At 45.6% G+C, this 12,539-nt stretch overlaps 1 pseudogene; it reads left to right on the forward strand.

The window, feature by feature from the left end:
- The window catches only part of LOC123726583 (solute carrier family 52, riboflavin transporter, member 2-like), a 35,315-nt pseudogene that overhangs the window by 20,640 nt on the left and 2,136 nt on the right, over positions 1-12,539 (forward strand).

Here is a 12,539-nt window from a genome sequence, read left to right on the forward strand (position 1 = left end):
TTTCCAACTGGTTTTATTAACAAAATATGTGGTACCTTTCCCCATTTGTTTGATGTTCCCAGACTCTCTATATTTAACACAGGCTATTCAAGTCCTTCAGTAGATTTTAGAGAGGGGAAGGGAGAAAGGTATTTATGGGGGGGGTCATAAACCTTACCCACAGGCCAACGTCATGACACCGCCTTGATGTAAAGGTCATGCTCCAACAGTCGACCAAGCACCGTACGCACAAGGGACACATGCTCAGCGCGGGTGGTGGAGTATATGAGAATATCATCTATATACACCACTACACCCCGCCCGTGCAGGTCCCTGAAGATCTCATCCACAAATGATTGGAAGACGGATGGAGCATTCATTAACCCATACGGCATGACGAGGTACTCATAGTGCCCAGAAGTAGTGCTAAATGCCATCTTCCACTCATCCCCTCCCCTGATACGCACCAGGTTGTACGCGCTCCTGAGGTCCAATTTTGTGAAGAAGCGCACCCCGAGCAATGACTCTGTCATACTGGCGATCAGAGGTAGCGGGTAACTGTATTTCACAGTAATCTGGTTCAAACCTCGATAGTCAATGCACGGGCGTAAACCTCCATCCTTCTTCTTCACAAAAAATAAGCTCGAGGAGACAGGTGAAATGGAGGGCCGAATGTATCCCTGTCCCAGAGATTCAGCAACATATGTTTCCATAGCCGCCGTCTCCACCTGTGACAGAGGATACACGTGACTCCTGGGAAGTGCAGCACCCTCCAGGAGATTTATCGCACAATCCCCCGGTCGATGGGGTGGTAATTGATTCGCCTTCCTTTTACAGAAGGCGATTGCCAAATCGGCATATTCGGGAGGAATGTGCATGGTGGAAACCTGGTTTGGACTTTCCACCGTAGTGGCACCTAAGGAAACACCTAAACACCTCCCTGAACACTGACAGGACCATCCCTTGAGAACCCTCTGTTGCCACGAAATAATAGGATCATGAGAAGCCAACCAGGGAAGCCCCAACACCACGGGAAACGCAGGAGCGTCAATCAGAAAGAGACTAATACTCTCTTCATGACTCTCCTGCGTCACCATAGTAATGGGAACTGTGACCTCCCTAATCAGCCCAGAACCTAAAGGACGACTATCTAGGGCATGTATAGGGAAGGGAACATCAACGGGAACAATAGGAATCCCTAATCTATTGGCCAAAGACCGATCAATAAAATTCCCAGCTGCGCCTGAATCTACTAGCGCCTTATGCTGGGAATGCGGGGAAAACCCCGGAAATCTTATAGATAACCACATGTGAGCAACAGGGAGGTCTGGGTGAGTCGTGTGCCTACTCACCTGAGATGAACCACCAGTGTTCCGCCTACCACCTCGACTACCTGGAAAACCTCCCCAGCACCGACCAGCAGTGTGTCCTCTCCGGTCACCTCTGGTGCATGGAACGGTTTCCCCTCCGGTCTCCCTAGTACCAGCCCCGCCCAACTCCATCGGTGTTGGGTCTAAGGGACTGGAGGATGGAACCAACGGACCCCGATCCGGACGTCCGCGGGAGGCCAGCAGGTTATCCAGCTGGATAGATAAGTCCACCAGCTGGTCCAGGTGGAGGGTGGTGTCCCTGCAGGCTAGCTGCCTACGAACGTCCTCTCGCAAACCACACCTGTAGTGATCGATCAGGGCCCGCTCATTCCATCCTGCAACAGCCGCCAGAGTTCTAAAATCCAGTGCAAACTCCCGAGCGCTCCTCATCTCCTGTCTTAAATGGAACAAGCGCTCTCCCGCCGCTCTTCCTTCTGGTGGATGATCAAATACTGCCCGAAAGCGGCGGGAGAAGTCCTCGTAGTTATCCCGAGTCGGGTCTTCCACCTTCCAGATGGCGTTGGCCCACTCCAGGGCTTTACCAGTCAAACAGGAGATGAGGGCGCTCACTCTCTCGCGTCCCGAGGGCGGCGGCTGGACAGCCGCCAGGTAGAGCTCCAGCTGGAGTAGGAACCCCTGACACCCGGCAGCTGCTCCGTCATACGCTCTCGGGAGTGAGAGCCGAATCCCACCGGATCTAGACGGCGGTTGGAGATGATCCAGAGGTGTGCCGGGCGGTGGTGTGGCTGGGTTGACGAGACATCCTTTCCTCTCCACTCTCTCCATGGTCAGCAGCACGTTATCAATGGCAGTCATAATATTCTGTATCATATTCGCCTGCTGCTGAACGCGCTCCTCTATATGAAAAGGAGGACTGGCTGCTCCTGCTGACTCCATTGCGTGGTCGGTGATTCTGTAATGGTTTTCTTAGAGAAGTGGAGGAGTCAGGCGCAGGACACAGGGATAAAGGTAAACAAACGTGTTTACTAAAATTATCAATAAATCTTCTCATCGAAAAAATACATAGTTTGGAGAAAACACCTCCAACTACACAAAACAGACAAACAATCACCGACAAGACAAACAGGAAATGCAGATGTTAAATAATGAACATGATTAGCGAAATGAAAAACAGGTGTACACAATAAAGACAAAACCAAACGAACAGTGAAACATCGATCGGTGGCAACTAGTAAGCCGGTGACGTCGACCGCCGAACGCCGCCCGAACAAGGAGAGGGGCCGACTTCGGCGGGAGTCGTGACAATAGCAGACACTCTCAAAAATGCACCAGCTCGGCTCAAGAGTAAAAGAAAAGTATGATTAAAAATAAGCCTTTATACATTTTTTTACTTCACTCTAATTTTGTCGGTCAGTATAGCTAAATTATTGTGCTAGTACAAAAGGAATACAGTAGGGAGTCGACTTTAAACCGCCATTTTGATCATTTGTTTACTGAAAATAATGAACAATTTGTGCTTTTGTGACTTCTAGGAGCGAGTCTTCCTCCCGGGGAAGGACTGCCCGTTCCATGATCTCGCCATCACGGTTGATAACTCCCTTGTGTCCTCCTCCCAGAGTGCTAAGAACCTTGGCGTGATCCTGGACAACACCCTGTCGTTCTCCACTAACATCAAGGCGGTGACCCGATCCTGTAGGTTCATGCTCTACAACATTCGCAGAGTACGACCCTGCCTCACACAGGAAGCAGCGCAGGTCCTAATCCAGGCACTTGTCATCTCCCGTCTGGATTACTGCAACTCGCTGTTGGCTGGGCTCCCTGCCTGTGCCATTAAACCCCTACAACTCATCCAGAACGCCGCAGCCCGTCTGGTGTTCAACCTTCCCAAGTTCTCTCACGTCACCCCGCTCCTCCGCTCTCTCCACTGGCTTCCAGTTGAAGCTCGCATCCGCTACAAGACCATGGTGATTGCCTACGGAGCTGTGAAGGGAACAGCACCTCCATACCTTCAGGCTCTGATCAGGCCCTACACCCAAACAAGGGCACTGCGTTCATCCACCTCTGGCCTGCTGGCCCCCCTACCTCTGAGGAAGCACAGTTCCCGCTCAGCCCAGTCAAAACTGTTCGCTGCTCTGGCACCCCAATGGTGGAACAAGCTCCCTCACGACGCCAGGACAGCGGAGTCAATCACCACCTTCCGGAGACACCTGAAACCCCACCTCTTTAAGGAATACCTAGGATAGGATAAAGTAATCCTTCTAACCCCCCCTTAAAAGATTTAGAAGCACTATTGTAAAGTGGTTGTTCCACTGGATATCATAAGGTGAATGCACCAATTTGTAAGTCGCTCTGGATAAGAGCGTCTGCTAAATGACTTAAATGTAAATGTAAAATGAGTCGAGGAAGCGACCGTGGATGAGGAAGGAGCTGCAGCAGCACCTGAATGAACATTACATAGTTATTAACTTTTAGCTTCAAGCAGTTTTACACTTCTTGATTGGAGTGCAGTGTTGATGTTTTTACTGACTTCTTGTTTTGTGAGCTTATTGCTGTGATTTTGTTTCCCTATCTATTGTGATAGTTTGTAAAAAAAATATATACGTATTTTCTGGAATTTTGTATACTTCGTCAGTGGACACCTACCGACATGATACGTTCAAGGTAGATTAAATGACACGTCTTATAATGTCATTAGATATTCAGGGGGCCCCCTCATTTCAACGTCCTTAAGTGACTTGGGAAGTAACTTGTGTCAACTGACACCACATGTACATCTACAGTAGGAGACGTTTCATGAAAACATTTTTAAGTCAACCTCATAATGTTGTCATACGTCAAAGTACATTAATAGCCCCAGAAAATGCAGTATCTGCTAGTACCAATAAGGCATGTAACAGTGTGCACGTTCATGGAAGATTCAAGGACATATAGTATAACGTTACTGAATAACTTTATTTAGCTGTTTAAAAGCCCCCACATGTCTACGTCCTGAAAAGACTTAGGATGTAAGTTTGTCAGCGGACACCACATCTAAGTAGGTGTGCAGCACATTAAAAAAACTGCCACCCTGTTGTTAGCTAGTTGCATCCTTACTCAGGGAACTTTCTGCATGTTACTAAAACTTTCAATTGGCCACATTTTGGGGATGACCAAATGCAGGAAAGTTTTGAATAAACAAGTAATTCACATGTTTCAATTGTTAGATTATAAAACTAAAACTTTTTCATAGTATGTTTGGCACGTTGGTCTTCACTTTTCTTTTTTTTACTTCTGTTGTGACTTCAACATCAAGACAGCACTTAGAGCTTATCATTGAAAAAGTCTAAAATCAGTCTCATGTCCAGGGTGAATCCATTTTTATTCATGTATATCAGACATCACACAGGCATGTCAACTAAAATGTATATCCTAGTCAAGATTGAAGAATGGGTCAAATGGACAAAGTTAATATAACTCTTGACGGTCGCCTAGGATAGGGGGCGCTACAGCGATTTTTGAAAAGAATTCGTGCTCATTTTAAACCGCCTCCTACTCAAACTCAGAAGCTAGGATATGCATATAATTAATACTTGTGGATAGAAAACACCCTAAAGTTTCTAAAACTGTTTGAATGGTGTCTGTGAGTATAACAGAACTCATATGGCAGTCAAAACCCCGAGACAGATCGTAACAGGATGTGGAATTCTGAATTGCGGACTCAACTTCATCACTTTGCCTATAAATCACACCGTGAGCTATGGTTCATTGAGCACTTCCTATTGCTTCCACTAGATGTCCCCAGTCTTTACAAAGTGGTTTGAGTCTCCTACTGTGAAAACTGACAGAATGAGAGTCTGTGGAATGTGGTCACATGGAGAGGGCCACCACCATTATGACGCCGGCGCCCCTGGCTACCCTCCCCTTTCGAAACGTTTAGAAAGACAATGCAACCGTCCCCTTTGAATCTTATTGGAGCTCTGGTTGAAAAGGCCCTAAAGATGTATGTTATACAACGTTTGACATGTTTGAACGAACTTAAATAAAAAAAAAATGCATTTTGTTGAGAGAGAAGTCCTGCGCACGACGGTACTTTTGGAGCAGCCTTCAGAACGCGCTAACAACAACAAGCTATTGGGACATAAAGGATTAACTTTTTCGAACGAAAATACATTTGTTGTGGACCTGGGATTCCTGGAAGTGCCTTCTGATGAAGATAATCAAAGGTAAGGGATTATTGACAATAGTATACAAGAGTAGATTTGATATGCGATTGTTCCAAGATGGCGCAGACCAGTAACGGTAGCCTATTTTTCTGAGTATCGCATCCCCTTTTTATCGCAAAGTGTGATTACCCAGTAAAGTTATTTTTAAATCTGGCATTACAGGTGCTTTCAAGGGATGTTAATCTATAAATCTTAGAATGACAATATTACATTTTAAAAATGTTTTCGAATAGTAATTTAGCAAATTGTAGCTCTGTTTCACCGGATGCATTTGAGGGAAAATAGTTAGTCAACGTCACGCGCCGATGTAAAATGCTGTTTTTATATATAAATATGAACTTTATCGAACAAATGAATGCATGTATTGTGTAACATGATGTCCTAGGAGTGTCATCTGATGAAGATTGTCAAAGGTTAGTGCTGCATTTAGCTTTTTTTTGGTTATTTGTGATGCATGTGGTTGGTCGGAAAATGGCTATGTGGCTACTTTTACGATATACTCCTCTAACATAATCTAATGTTTTGCTTTTGCTGTAAAGCCTTTTTGAAATCGGACAACGTGGTTTGATTCAGGAGAGGTGTATCTAGAAAACGATATACAACAGTCCTATATTTGAAAAAAAATAAAAATAAAATTGTAAAGAAAATGGCGGTAGGATTTTTCGCTGGATGTTGATCCCGCATACGGGACGAGCCCGTCCAGAGGATAAAGTCAGTGCTTTTGCCCATAGTATTTTGTATGAATTTGAGTGGTTACATACAATACATGTTGACAGAATGACTGCGAGAGAGACTGTTTCTGTGCTCCCAGCCCAATATTCAGTCAGACAGCTTGAAGATGATGTGTGTCAACATCCAGGCCCCTTGTCAAGGCATGCAGTGGCCTGATAGGGAGATGCCAATAAATGTATTATGTACATCACCAAAGTCGCGTTAGCACATGTTGCTGAAGAATTCAACCCATTTGTTAGTCATTGATATATGAATATTCACTTATATATATATATATATATATTAAAAAAGAATATACATATATTTTTTATTTCACCTTTATTTAACCAGGTAAGCTAGTTGAGAACAAGTTCTCATTTACAACTGCGAGCTGGCCAAGACAAAGCACAGCAGTTCGACACATACAACAACACAGAGATACACATGGAGTAAAACAAACATACAGTCAATAACACAGTAGAACAAAAGAAAAGAAAACAAACATACAATCAATAATACAGTAGAAAAAAAGATACATCTGCATGTCTCTTATCGATGGCGGTAATGATATCGTTTAGGACCTTGAGCGTGCCTGAGGTGCACCCATGACCAGCTCTGAAACCAGATTGCATAGCGGAGAAGGTACGGTGGGATTCGAAATGGTCGGTAATCTGTTTGTTAACTTGGCTTTCGAAGGCCTTAGAAAGGCAGGGTAGGATAGATACAGGTCTGTAGTAGTTAAGGTCTAGAGTGTCTCCCCCTTTGAAGAGGGGGATGACCGCGGCAGCTTTCCAATCTTTGGAGATCTCAGACGATATGAAAGAGAAGTTGAACAGGCCAGTAATAGGGGTTGCAAATATTTTGGCAGATCATTTGAAAAAGAGAGAGGGTCCAGATTGTATAGCCCTGCTGATTTGTAGGGGTCCAGATTTTGCAGCTCTTTCAGAACATCAGCTATCTGGATTTGGGTGAAGGAGAAATGGGGGAGGCTTGGGCGAGATGCTGTGTGGAGTGCAGGGCTGTTGACCGGGGTAGGGGTAGCCAGGTGGAATGCATGGCCAGCTGCAGAAAAATGCTTATTGAAATTCTCAAGTATAGTGGATTTATCGGTGGTGACAGTGTTTCCTAGCCTCAGTGCAGTCGGCAGCTGGGAGGAGGTGCTCTTATTCTCCATGGACTTTACAATGTCCTAGAACTTTTTGGAGTTTGTGCAACAGGATGCAAATTTCTGTTTGAAAAAGCTAGCCTTAGCTTTCCTAAGTGCCTGTGTATATTGGTTCCTAACTTCCCTGAAAAGTTGCATATCACGGGGGCTATTCGATGCTAATGCAGAACGCCACAGGATGTTTTTGGGCTGGTCAATGGCAGTCAGGTCTGGAGTGAACCAAGGGATATATCTGTTCCTGGTTCTACATTTTTTGAACGGGGCATGCTTATTTAAGATGGTGAGGAAGGCACTTTTAAAGAGTAACCAAGCATCCTCTATGGGATGAGGTCACTATTCTTCCAGGATACCCGGGCCAGGTCGATTAGAAAGGCCTGCTCACTGAAGTTTTTTAGGGAGCGTTTGACAGTGATGAGGGGTGGTCGTTTGACTGTAGACCCATTACAGATGCAGGCAATGAGGCAGTGATTGCTGAGATCTTGGTTGAGATCCTGGTTGAAAACAGCAGAGGCCCGTGTTTACGGGTTTGGGGTTGTACCTGGTGGGTTCACTGATAATTTGTGTGAGATTGAGGGCATCAAGTTTAAATTGTAGAATGGCCGGGGTGTTAAGCATGTCCCAGTTTAGGTCACCTGGCAGCACAAGCTTTGAAGATAGATGGGGGGGCAATCAGTTCACATATGGTGTCCAGGGCACACCTGGGGGCAGAGGGTGGTCTATAGCAAGCGGCAGGGGTGAGAGACTTGTTTCTGGAAAGGTGGATTTTTAAAAGTAGAAGCTCAAATTGTTTGGGTACAGACCTGGATAGTAAGACAGAACTCTGCAAGCTATCTCTGCAGTAGATTGCAACACCGCCCCCTTTGGCAGTTCTATCTTGTCGGAAAATGTTATAGTTAGGGATGGACATGTCAGGGTTTTTGGTGGTCTCCGTGAGCCAGGATTTAGACATGGCTAGGACATCCGGGTTGGCAGAGTGTGCAGGGCAATGAATAAAACAAACATAGGGAGGAGGCTTCTAATGTTAACATGCATGAAACCAAAGCTTTTACGGTTACAGAAGTCAACAGATGAGACCACCTGGGGAATGGGAGTGGAGGTAGGCACTGCAGGGCCTGGATTAACCTCCACATTACCAGAGGAACAGAGGAGGAGTAGTATAAGGGTACGGCTAAAGGCAAAAATTACTGGTCGTCTAGTACGTTCAGAACAGAGAGTAAAAGGAGCAGGTTTCTGGGCACTGTAGAATAGATTCAAGGCATAATGTACAGACAAAGGTATGGTAGGATGTGATTACAGTGATGGTAAACCTGTGCAAAGAGTGACGATGAAAGAGATATTGTCTCTAGAAATATAATTAAAAACCAGGTGATGTCACCGCATGTGTGGTAGTTGGAACTAAAGTGTTAAGTAAGGCGTGTTGAGCAGGGCTAGAGGCTCTTCAGTGAAATAAGGCAATAATTACTAACCAAAACAGCAATGGACAAGGCATATTGATGTTAGCGAGAGGCATGCGTAGCCGAGTGATCATTGTAGTCAGTGAGTGGCTTCAGGCAGCTAGGGGGCCGGGGCTAGCAAGCTAGCAGAAGGCCTTGGAGGGACTACGCGACGGAAGAAAGTCTGTTGTGGCCCCCTCGTGCTATTACGACAGCAGACGGATCAGCAGTGCTATGTGTGGTAAACCAGGCCAATTGTCAAAATAGGTATAGTGGCCAAAGAACTTGTCCGATGGGCCTCTTAAGCTAATAGTCCGATGTGCTCTGGCCAGCTAGCGGGCCGTGGCTAGCAGGCTAGTGGATGGGCATTCAGATTTGAAATCCCTTTGGGCGAATCACGTTGGTGGTCCAGTCGTGAGGGGTCGGCTGGGGTCTAGGCCAGTTGGCAAAATAGGTTTTGTACCCCAAGGAGTGGTTGATGGATCTCTTTGGCTAGCCGGGAGATGGGCCTAGCAAGGCTAGCTCCAGGTTAATAGGTTCTTGCTTCGGGACAGAGACGTTAGCCAGCTAGCTAGCTGCGATGATCCTGGAGAAAAAAACCTACCAGCTAGCTAGCTGCGATGATCCAGGAGAAAAAAAACGTTCAGAGCTTGCGTTAGGAATCAGGTAGGAATCTGAAGTCTGATTTGCTCTGGTTTGAGTCGCACTATGCAGACTGGCGAGAGTTGTCCGTGCTTGAGGAATCTGATGACCGCTAGCAGTGGATAGCTGACTACCAGCTAGTAGCTAGTTAGCTGGCTAGCATCTGTTGGGGTTCCGGTTCAGAGGACGGATCAGCCAAAGAATTTGTCTAATGGGCCTTTTAAGCTAACAGTCCGTTGTGCTCTAGACAGCTAGCGGCCGCGGCTAGCTAGTAGCCAGTTAGCTGCTAGCCAATTAGCTGGCTAACTTTTGATGGGGGTTCTGGTTATAAAAATAGCAGATCCGTACCACATTGTGTGAGGCGGGTTGCAGGAGAGTATATTCAGGCCGTAGATGGAAAGTGATATTAAACTATATATGGGAAGAAAAAAAAAGGAAAAACCATGTTTACACGGGACAAGAAGGGACAAGACAAAAACGCACGCACAGCATTAACTTTTACCTTTAAGGTCCTGTGGTGAAACAAATGCTGTGCAAGGTATTGGGCAACAGCTTTATTCCAGGGCTCGAAGACAAAGCGTCTTCGGAGTAGGAATAGTGATCGAGGACCAGCTCTCCCTTGTCAATGTAATAATCTTCATTGTGATCTAAAAGGTAAAACTGATCCTCAACCAGTACTACTGGTACTCTGAGACGCTTTGTGAATATGGGCCTTGGTTTGTTAGCTGCTTTCTGTGATCCAACTACCTCTCCACCAGAAAAGCAACAACAACATGAATAAGAATTAGCCTAGTACAGTGAGTAACTTCGCTAACTAATGAAACACTCAGGTATGTGTGCACAAGCCTAATCATCCAATTATCAAAACAACAGCCTATTTGCAGTGAAATCAGGAGGGGCATTTTGCTATATTGCTTACAAACATAACAAACATGCAGGGGAACGAAGTGGTTAGAGAAAAAGTGTTAAGTCGTCAGTAAGTAGTCTAAAATATAACTAGTTATTTTCTGGAAACCAACTACAGTCCACTTAAATGGCTAGGGTGAACTCAGCTCAGACTGAATTAACGTTACATAGCTTTCCCCAGAAGTTTCAATCTAGCGAACTAGTTAATGACATTTTCTGAACTTCATCAATCAGATAGATAGCCAGCAAATATTTGTTTTCCTTCGCATCTAAAGCAGCCTGATACAGCTGGCCAGTTGATAATAAAGTAGGATAAATGATACAGCTAGCTAGCGGCATTGCCAATGGCTAGCCAGGAGTTCGCCTGAAATGTAGTGGAAGTGAAAACGTCTAGGAGCAACAATGCCTCAGCCGTGAAATGGTAGGCCACAAATGCTCACAGAACGGGACCCCCAATTGCTGAAGCGTGTAAACATTTTCTGTCATCGGTTGCAACACTTACTACTGAGTTCCAAACTGCACATGGAAGAACAATAACTGTTCGTCAGGAGCTTCATGAAATGGGTTTCCATGGCCAAACAGCCAAACACAAGCCTAAGATCACCATGCGCAATGCCAAGCATCAGCTGGAGTAGTGTAAAGCTCGCCGCCAATGGTCTCTGGAGCAGTGGAAACGCGTTCTCTGGAGTGATGAATCACGCTTTACCATTTTGCAATCCGAGAGATGAATCTGGGTTTGGCGTATGCCACGAGAACGTTACCTGCCCGAATGCATAGTGCGAACTGTAAAGTTTGGTGGAGGAGGAATAATGGTCTGGGGCTGTTTTTCATGGTTCAGGCTAGGTCCCGTAGTTCCAGTCAAGGGAATTCTTAATGCTACAGCATGCAATGACATTCTAGACAATTCTGTGCATCCTACTTTGTGGCAACAGTTCTCTGAGGCTACTTGGAACATGTCCCAGTCCGCGTGATCAAAACAGTCTTGAAGCGTGGATTCTGATTGGTCAGATCAGCATTGAATAGTCCTTAGCACGGGTACATCCTGTTTGAGTTTCTGCCTATAGGAAGGGAGGAGCAAAATGGAGTCGTGGTCAGATTTGCCGAAATCAATACATCTGCACAATCTTTGTTGGCCAGGGCCCCAGTGCCCTGTTCACCTGTGTTGTGGCTTTGGGGACGAAAACTTCACTGCCCAGGACTTTTGGTTCCTGTTTGTAATGCTGACAATCTCCGCCCACTGCTTCGTGGCTTTGACACATAGAGAAATAACAGTTGGCAAAAACAAAGGATAATGGGGAGGAGAACCACCCACTCCAGAACACCGGTGTCTGAGGATTAGGTGGAGATTGAGAAAGCAGCCCCGGTCCGAAACTTCTGGACGCCACGCAATAATTACCTGCTGGTGCTACTAGGTGTGTCCAACGCCCTGACTAACGGAGTCCTTCCATCTGCCCAGAGCTTCTCCTGTCTGCCCTACAGCACCATGATCGATCACCTCTCTGTGGTCCTCTGCAACATTGCAAACCCACTGGCCTGCTTTGTCCTCTGCAGGTGAGTGAATGTGACTGAGTTACACTGCATAATTAGGGTATTGCACCCTTCATGTATAGTAATTGATATTGATAGAAATATTCATTGATATATAAATATTATATAATGTAAATATGGACAGACTGTAGGCCTAGATATGGTTTGGAATAATCGTACATGGTTTATTTATCCTGTTGGGGATAGGGGGCAGTATTGACACAGCTGGATAAAAAACGTACCCGATTTAATCTGGTTACTACTCCTGCCCAGTAACTAGAATATGCATATAATTATTGGCTTTGGATAGAAAACACCCTAAAGTTTCTAAAACTGTTTGAATGGTGTCTGTGAGTATAACAGAACTCATATGGCAGGCAAAAACCTGAGAAGATTTCAGGCAGGAAGTGGCCTGTCTGACAAGGTGTCGTTCTTCTTGTCTCTGTTTATTGAAGAGTGAGGATCTTAGCTGTCCCGTGACACTTCCTACGGCTGCCATAGGGTCTCAGAAGGTGGCAAAAAGCTGAATCGTGGCTTTGCAGTCTCTGGCTGAAACAAAGTAGCGCGTTTGGGTAGTGGCTGGTTACAGTACTGTGAGACTCAGGCTCGTGCCCGCGTCGCCCGAAAGCTTTGTTTTCTTTCC

This window comes from Salmo salar, chromosome ssa14 (assembly GCF_905237065.1).
Source record: "Salmo salar chromosome ssa14, Ssal_v3.1, whole genome shotgun sequence".
Lineage (NCBI taxonomy): Eukaryota > Metazoa > Chordata > Actinopteri > Salmoniformes > Salmonidae > Salmo > Salmo salar.